Source organism: Humulus lupulus, chromosome 5 (assembly GCF_963169125.1).
Source record: "Humulus lupulus chromosome 5, drHumLupu1.1, whole genome shotgun sequence".
Lineage (NCBI taxonomy): Eukaryota > Viridiplantae > Streptophyta > Magnoliopsida > Rosales > Cannabaceae > Humulus > Humulus lupulus.
The window spans coordinates 133,429,534-133,439,091 of record NC_084797.1 but is presented as its reverse complement, the minus strand read 5'-3'; the positions used below and the strand labels follow the sequence as shown (position 1 = coordinate 133,439,091).

General features: G+C 30.3%; 1 long non-coding RNA gene across 1 annotated transcript; it reads left to right on the top strand.

Annotated features, from left to right (window-relative positions):
* Nucleotides 1–421: 421 nt before the first annotated feature.
* Nucleotides 422–7,296, top strand: LOC133780616 (uncharacterized). The gene is made up of 4 exons (XR_009869449.1): nucleotides 422–475; nucleotides 1,532–1,693; nucleotides 6,848–6,889; nucleotides 7,117–7,296. It is a non-coding gene; the product is annotated as an uncharacterized LOC133780616 (long non-coding RNA).
* Nucleotides 7,297–9,558: the final 2,262 nt, after the last annotated feature.

Sequence of the window (9,558 nt, the reverse complement as noted above, 5' to 3'; positions counted from 1 at the left end):
GGCTTGAATAAGAAAATTGATTTTTGAAATCATAAAAGATTTATATGTATGCATATATACTATTGGTTGCTTCTGTTGGCTACAATGAGAGTTTGCTTCCTTCTTTTGTGTGTGTATATATAGATTATATAATTTAGTAATTTTTTTTTTGCTCGGATATATTATTTAGTGTTGATTAGGTATGGCACCACACTACTTTTTCTTGTCACAAGGAATGGAAGCACACCTAATCCTTGATTAATTAGTTTTTGTTTGTTTGTACTATTCTTCATATTACTATATGATGTCTACATATGTGTATTTAATAAATGGTTCATATAATCAAGATCACTAGTATCACATTAAAACATTAGGCATAGCTCATATGTCACCATATAGATGAATATTGATAATTGCTCTAATAAGGTGTTGTGTTTGCTACAGAGTTACTTTGCATAATTTCTTGGATGAAGAGTTGTTATTGACACATGGTTAGGTAATGTAATGAATCTTAATTTGCCTATTAGTTTTATTTTTATATATCATAAAGTAGTTTAAATTTGGTACGTACTGTTGCTTAGTCTACTAAAAACTTGATAGTAAAATTTCATATAAGTATACTAGATATAAATTTATTTCTAATTAAACTAGTGGTTTGACTTTTGTAGTTTGATAATGATAGAAATAAACTTATTCATGTTACTAATTTTTATGCAATAATGGTTGTCTTTATTTATGCGATTTTGTTATCATTTTGTACCATTTCTTATTTTATTTGTGTTTTATATAAGTCACCCACTCTGTTTATTATTCTCATTTGAATTTATGTTTCGTTGTTTTCTTTTTCATATTTGCTTATGTTATTATGGCGGGCACACTTGGAATAGTCTACATGCATAGACTAGATTTTAAAATATCTATGAGGACACCTTGTATAGTTTTAATATTGTTTTGCAGAAACTAATTAAAACAAGAACAAATAATATGTACCAACTTGAATTCGCTAATTTCTTATGTAATAGGTGTGGAATCTATTCTCTGATAATTGTTATACACAGATAAATTATTTTTTGAAATTATCAAATGAGAAACGTGAGAAATTTGTTAGTAAGAGGTATAAGTAGGTGATAGATTTTGTAGTTGGGTATGCATGAATTGTATTGAGTGAGCTTAACTTATGGAGACTACAGATCTCTCGAATACATCACTACAACAAAATCCTCTTTCCACAACACTTAATTATAAGATTATTGAAAAAGAATTATAAAGAAATAGACATGTATATGTATATGACATATATGATATATATATATATATAGAAATACTTGTTGAAAATCTAGTGTTGAAGGATTTCAATATTGACAATGAGGCTGGTGGAGTTGGTAAAGAAATTATAAAAAGCTTTACTGCCACTGTTAGTAGTAACAAAGGCTCTATTTATTTAAGCTTGATATAGTTATAATGGCTTTGCTTGTAGTAGTTTCTTGGTTCTCTGTTCTTGGGTCGGTTTCCTGTTTTGTTTATGATTGCTAGTGTACTTTAATGGGGGCAGAAGCAATTTTCGTATATGGATTTTGTCGATAAAGATAGTGATATTCTGCATATTGAGCCAGTAAAACCAACTCCAGTTGAGTCTACACTGTTCAAGTATGTAGAGGAAGTAAAAGATTTAAAGAACCTAGCTGCTAAGCTGCGTGCTGTAAATGAATTTGCGGTAAGATATTACTAAAGCCATTCAAGACTGTTTGCTTTGTCTTTGTGGCAAAATTGCAGTTTCATTTTCTTCTTTGTGGATGATCTGTTTCTTGAATTGGAGAATGAAGGATCCTTTGAAATGGATTTGATATGAACAATGTAGAATTATAAACATTTTAAAGTGTAAGCATTTACCGCTCATGATCTAATATGAAACTCATACTTAAGTGTACGCCTTTTCGATTATGGTCTATTATGAAACTCAATACTTAAATTGTTAATATCGGTATTGTATCATATATTTGTTAGAGAATATTATTATTGCTCAATGGAAATATGGAAAAACCAATTACAACTCTATGCAAAAATACAATGGACAAGATAATATTTATTAAATAAGTATTACAACTCAATTGCTCAAAATACAAGTAAATAAAAAGATGTAGAAGAAGAAGATTACAAACTCAATACTATAACAATACAAGTAAATAAGAAGAACACAAGAATGAAAACACAAACTCTCACACAACCAAAGTGTAGAGTAGTGGGGATCACCAACTTGAACAAGGTTCAAGACCTTTGTCCAAAAGCTTATTTCCCCCTATTCTCTAAGCACTAAGGGATCTCTCTAGGAAATAACTCTCTGGAATTATCAAGCCTTTTGGTGTATTTTTCAGCCAAGTGCTTTGTGGATGAAAAATGGTGTGTCTAACAAGTGAGCATTAGGCTCCTATTTATAGAGTTTGAGATACCCCTTTGAATTTCAAATTCCACCAACCCCCATGGTTGTTACCAATGTTTAATTGGATGTTTTATGGAATTAAAATAGAGATTTGGGAGTTACTTGGCTGTTGGAAACGTTCAAAATTGGATAAAAACCGAAATTCAAAGAAACTGTCAGCCACTAGGGCCGCGACGCTCGTTCCAAGCGCCGCGGCGCTCAGTCAATTTCAGCAACGAATTTTTTAGTTTTTTCCAAAACGTTCCAATTTATTCCCACTTGATTTTATAACTTCCATACACAATATGGGAGTTAAAATCACATCTCTATCAGCCATTTCTCATATGGCTTTATGAAATCCAATCTCAAAATGTGTAACATATAATATACACATTATTGGGTAAAATTTGGGAGTTACAAATTTGTAACTGATTTTGTAACTCCAAAATATGTCACATTTGGACACACACATGTGTCCAATTTTGTGACTCTCAATAATATGTTACAAGATGTGACAAATCACATTTGTGTGACAAATCACATTTTGTCACATTATTTAATCTAATATTATATTATATGAAATAATATAACATTCCCCCACTAGATTAAATAATCACTTTTTGTAACACTTATTTAATCAATCAAACATTATATTAAAATATAATATTCCCCCACTTGATTAAATAATCACTCTCTATAGAAACCTTTGCATTGATGCATAAAGTAAAATGTCTTTCGACTTGAATTTTACCTTAGTGTAATTATCACAAAGTTTGTTGAAATTTTGGTTGCCGAAGCATTGAACCACTATCCCTTGATAACAAACCGGTGATAACACACACACCTTTGCTGTGTTCACTTGAGACCTCAATGTCTCGCTTTTGCACCATTAATGGCCATGTGCACATTCCATTCATAGACTTTTCTTGAGAATGACTCCCAATTCTCATGAGGGGCGGCACCACCCCTAGGTCTATATAGGTAGAACTCTTACAGTATTTTGTTACCCTAAAATACTTGTCTTTTCAAGACTGAGTTCTATTAAAAAACCTTTCGGTTTTAACCCTCATTTTGGTAACACACTAGTACTCATATCTCAGATGGGACAAAATTTGAGTACTACTATCTATTCACTTGATTGACTTGTTATTACCTATTGAACCTAATACTAGTTTGGTTACTAGTATTAAGAAAGGTTACCATCAACCGTGAATCTCTTTAGGGAGTCTAAGTCCCACCCCTTGAGATGTAGAAATGATTTCATTTGAATCATTTCTTTTCTCATGTATGCATACTTAGACACTCTCATTATTTTATTCAAACTTTGTTGCTAGCCATAGTTTGATTAAAATAGTTACCCCTTTAAAATAGTGATTTTGACCATAGTCAACACCCCCACTATTTTATAGTTTTATATCCAAGATAAACATTTTCCTTGAATATTAATTCTAGAAACCTCTTTGTTTCTAAAATTCTCCTTTATGTTTAAATTGATTCCTTCTTGAATCAAAATATTACAAACAATGACTTTAGACACCAAACATGTCTAGATTTGTTCATTCTATACACATATAGCCAATATGATTTAGAATGTGGAATTCCAAATCACCTATTTGATAGGATAACCAAATTAATCAATTATTATCAACAAAATAAATTGATTAACTTTGGAGCATCACCCCCACATTTCTCACATAATGATAATAAAATATCACTTTAAAATAGAAATCTCTTCATTTCTAATAAGTCATTTATCCTCCAAGATAAATCTAGACCTATGATTCTCAAAGTTCATCATGAGTCCTTAAGCTTCATGATAAATACTCAATAGATCAAGATAAAAAACCTCAATGTTTGTCTTGATTCATTTACTTGCTAAAGCAAGGCACACTTATTTGAAAGTAACTTTCACTTGGTTGCTTTCTTTTATATATTTCACAAAATAAAATGTGAACACAAGTGTAATGTGAGAATTTCTCAAACAAATAATCACATTATGAAACAATAGGTCTACACACTTACCTATTATTTTAACAAGTTCATTTTGAAACTTTGTTAATGTCTCACACAAATGTCTCATAGCAAAATAAAGAATCATCATAGAATAATACTTTAATTTCTTATGTTTTTTGTTTAAAATTATCTTCTCATTGAGATTAATTTAAACACATCACCATCTTTAACCAAAATGAATAAAGTTATCTTTTATTCACCATTGATGTAAAGATTCAAAATTGCTTCTCCAATTTTGAAAATGTCTCCTCATTGAATATTTAAGAATTATTGTCACTAAATAATTCTCAAATATATTTTATTTGACCACACTCTAGACTATAAGTCTATTGAGTCAATATGTCATCCCACAATTTTTGAATCCACTTTGATTCATTTTTCTTGCACTGGCAAGACACTTATCATTAAAATATGTAACCCCCTTAGGTTCATCTTTTCTTATCTCATAAAATGAGATGGTCAACACTTAAATGAGAAATTTAATTTCTCAAATAATTCTCTTTATTTACCAAATAAATGGTAACTCATCACATTTCAAATATATGATAAACATATTTACGTTATTATCACCTTAATAATCATATTATATGACATAACATAATAATCATGATAATTCTCATGTATAAATCAATATACATTAACATAATTATGTCTCAAAGAAATTTCACATAATTTTTTTTCAAGATACATGCATTTTGAATCTCATAATTATATTGTAAGTATATCACAAATATCATACAATAATTCACATATCCACATATTGATATATTCTATTGATTCACAAAATCAATATATAGGCATGTAAAAAACTACCTAATTATCATGATTTATAAAATCTCAAAAAATAATTTTCATGTCAAATGTATGTCTTACTATCTCACATACACATAAGATTAAAAATCACTAGATTATGTAGAGCTTCTCAAAAGTTCACTTCTAAAGATTTAACTTTCACAAATAGATGTGTAACATATGTTACAATGTATCTCATAATAAGACAATTCTATAACATGCTTATCATATTATCCAATAATCTACTAGATTATTTACATGTTAATCACATATAACAAAAACTCAACATATTGAATTATCTTCTAATCTAACCATTATAAAACAAAGGAGATTAGAAAACAATGAATCTCATTTATAAACTTTTCTTCTTTTCATTTCTATCACTATATAAAAACCATTAGATCTTCTAAGAAAACCAAAGAAGAGCATTACCTTATCTTACCATCTTTTCAAAGTTGGATCCTCATATGATCTCCATGGTTTCTCCTTCCATTGAAAAGGAAAATAAGCTTTTGATTGTTAGAGAATATTATTATTGCTCAATGGAAATATGGAAAAACCAATTACAACTCTATGCAAAAATACAATGGAAAAGATAATATTTATTAAATAAGTATTACAACTCAATTGCTCAAAATACAAGTAAATAAAAAGATGTAGAAGAAGAAGATTACAAACTCAATACTATAACAATACAAGTAAATAAGAAGAACACAAGAATGAAAACACAAACTCTCACACAACCAAAGTGTAGAGTAGTGGGGATCACCAACTTGAACAAGGTTCAAGACCTCTGTCCAAAAGCTTATTTCCCCCTATTCTCTAAGCACTAAGGGATCTCTCTAGGAAATAGCTCTCTGGAATTATCAAGCCTTTTGGTGTATTTTTCAGCCAAGTGCTTTGTGGATGAAAAATGGTGTGTCTAACAAGTGAGCATTAGGCTCCTATTTATAGAGTTTGAGATACCCCTTTGAATTTCAAATTCCACCAACCCCCATGGCTGTTACCAATGTTTAATTGGATGTTTTATGGAATTAAAATAGAGATTTGGGAGTTACTTGGCTGTTGGAAACGTTCAAAATTGGATAAAAACCGAAATTCAAAGAAACTGTCAGCCACTAGGGCCGCGACGCTCGTTCCAGGCGCCGCGGCGCTCAGTCAATTTCAGCAACGAATTTTTCAGTTTTTTCCAAAACGTTCCAATTTATTCCCACTTGATTTTGTGACTTCCATACACAATATGGGAGTTAAAATCACATCTCTATCAGCCATTTCTCATATGGCTTTATGAAATCCAATCTCAAAATGTGTAACATATAATATACACATTATTGGGTAAAATTTGGGAGTTACAAATTTGTAACTGATTTTGTAACTCCAAAATATGTCACATTTGGACACACATGTGTCCAATTTTGTGACTCTCAATAATATGTTACAAGATGTGACAAATCACATTTGTGTGACAAATCACATTTTGTCACATTATTTAATCTAATATTATATTATATGAAATAATATAACAATATTTTCTTTCTTGTTTTTCATGTAAACCTTTGATCACAACAATGATTTTGCTGAAGTTGGCATTTTTTTCACCATTAGCTTTCATGTTGTGATCCTCTCAAACCCTCTTTTTTATTTCAGGTTATTATTTCTGTATTAATATTTTAGAGTTTCTTTTCAAATGTAAATGAATCTATCGTTTTCTCAGTTATGATTTTTAATTTATTTCATGAGAGAGTAGCATTTCTCTTCATGTATATGTATTTGTAGCCTCTTATAACCCAATATTTCTATAGAAATTGCTTCAATCTTTTAAATTTCTCTTTTCGTCATATTTCTCTAGAATGATGCAGCTATTTCTGGTCTACTTATTTCCATTGTCCTTATCTTCTTTACATTGATTTAAACAGTGTCAATTATTCAATATCAGTTACTGCCCACCAACAGAAGAAGACATTCCAGAAGGGAAAAGTTTGGTAAAATTTTGAGATTTCCTTACCCTTCAATGGATACTAAGGTGAGATTTTTAATTTTTCATTGTCTTAATTACTAATACTATTTTAGGTTGTAGTGGCATATAATCCCTCTGGTTGGCCCCGTACTGACATTGTTGAAATACCGGTAAGTATATGTTTGCTCAGTTCACATTATCATATATTAGAATATTTGAATGAATAGAATACTCTCTCCAATATGGTCTGAAAATCACAATTTCCACCAGGTTAATGATGTCAATTTCTTAACCCAGTAGTTACATATTATAAAATCAGGCAAGCCAACCACAAATGGGCACTAAAAATGGAATGCTAACTTAAGTTTATATGTCAATTTTACATCTGTAGGGAACTTTTTTATTTCTTTTCTCTGACTTGACAAAAAAAATTGCATGCTAAAATAATGCTCATTTGATTGTCATATATTACAAGGTTGATGTACCAATACAACAGAGCTATCTATGGTATGGTTCAAGCACTGGTGATTCTGATTCTCAGGTAAGCACTTCATGTGCTATGGTTGTCGAGTTATTCAAGTCCCAAATTTGTCCAAGCAATGCCTTCAGTACTTAAAATGACCTGTCTTGCAGGCTTCAGGGGCATACATTTTCTGGCCTAATGGGGCACCTCCAACTGTTGTTTCAAGATCAGTATGTACTTTCTTGCAATTCAATGTATATATATGTTATTATTTATTTTCTATTAAAAATTTACAGACCAATTTATGATAATAAGCTTTGAAAACAACAAATTAGCCGAGAGCTTCTAATGGTTTTGAATTCTAATCTGTTATCTAATTTCATGCATTTTATAGGTTCCACTAAAGGTCATTCGTGGAGCATTAGTTGATGAGATTCATCAAGAGTTTAATTCATGGATCTATCAGGTTATTAACATATTTTTGGATTTAAAATTTTAGGCCATAATGTAAGAACCAGAACTTGTTCTCTTATAATAGTATCAAACAAAAATGAAACACAATCAGATTGCAATTTTCAGCTCTTGGGAACTATCAGACCATATATTTAGTGTGTGAAGTTCTGACAACTCTTTATTTTGAAAGATTGGTCCAATGAGGGAAAATTGAGAATGTGTTGAATTACTATGCTATAGGCTTTCTAGTAGAATGTTTCTCCTTTCTAGCACAACCCTCTCTTTCTCTATTTTGCATCTTTAGATTATCATTTTTTTCACTTCAAGTCTTTCTCTTGTAGTATACAAAGATCATTGCAAACTCCATGCCAGCTCTTACATTTCATACAAGTGTACTCACAACAGAGAATAAAAGGTCAGATTTAAAAGCCAAAAAACATATTATGATTAATATTTTTAATAGTAATTTATCATTACTTTGAAATACAATAAAAAATTGTTTAAATGCTTATGCAAGGTTATATGTATTCTTTCAAGTTTTTAAGATTAAACGATTTTGTTTTCCTAGTCTCAATTCCATGTTCTTAAGAAGTCTTTTAACTTTCTCAAACTATATTCCTCAAACAATATTGTTTCACTCTAATTTTTCAAAAACTTGTAGCGAGGAGGTAATCTGGTTTTTGTTTGTCTCTATCTTTCTCTACCGAGGTATGATCTCTCTCTCTCTCTCTCAAGCTCTCTGTGTTAGCCTTTTTATCTAAGATCAATTTGTTTGTGATTATTTGTCTGAATTTTTTTTATTCAAGTTATAAGTTAACTAATACTGTAGCATCTTAGTTTATGCTTAATGAGTTTTTCTCTGTTGATGGTTGAAGTTTGTTATGGTTTCTGTTATGGGCTCGGAAAGTTATCCATAAATTCCACTTACTGATTATAGTAAATTAGTTCTCTCTAGGTTTTTGTTCTGGTTTTGTGTTGTTATACTAATAAAATTAAGTTGCTCTTAGTGGGTTAATGATTTCTTTTCAATGTTTCCTTATCCCATTTCATCATCTTTAATCTATAGTGGGTCCATTTCAGGTGGAAATTATATTAAATGGTTAATTGGCCTTGTTAAAGCTATGTTACATTATTGTGATGAAATTTTTGATGAATTATATTATTTTTATGTCTGGCCACCTGACTTCAGAAAGTTTCACTCACATTTCACTGAATTTTACTTCTACAGGAGCTGTTGCTATTCTTTTACTTTTAGTTGTTGCTCTTCTTTGTGTGTATGAACTTTGTGATGTGTATGTTACAGCTGGTTCAGCAATTGTGTATCAGAAATTTCCTTAGCAATTAACCTGCTCTTTATATGTAGAATGGTGTTTAATGGTACATGCAGTTCTCTTGTCTAGAGTTTTGGTCATTTGTTTCTATGTTTTATGCTTTTGCAGTAGCAATTGAATCATGTTATTCTATGCTTTTTATGTGTTGATAATT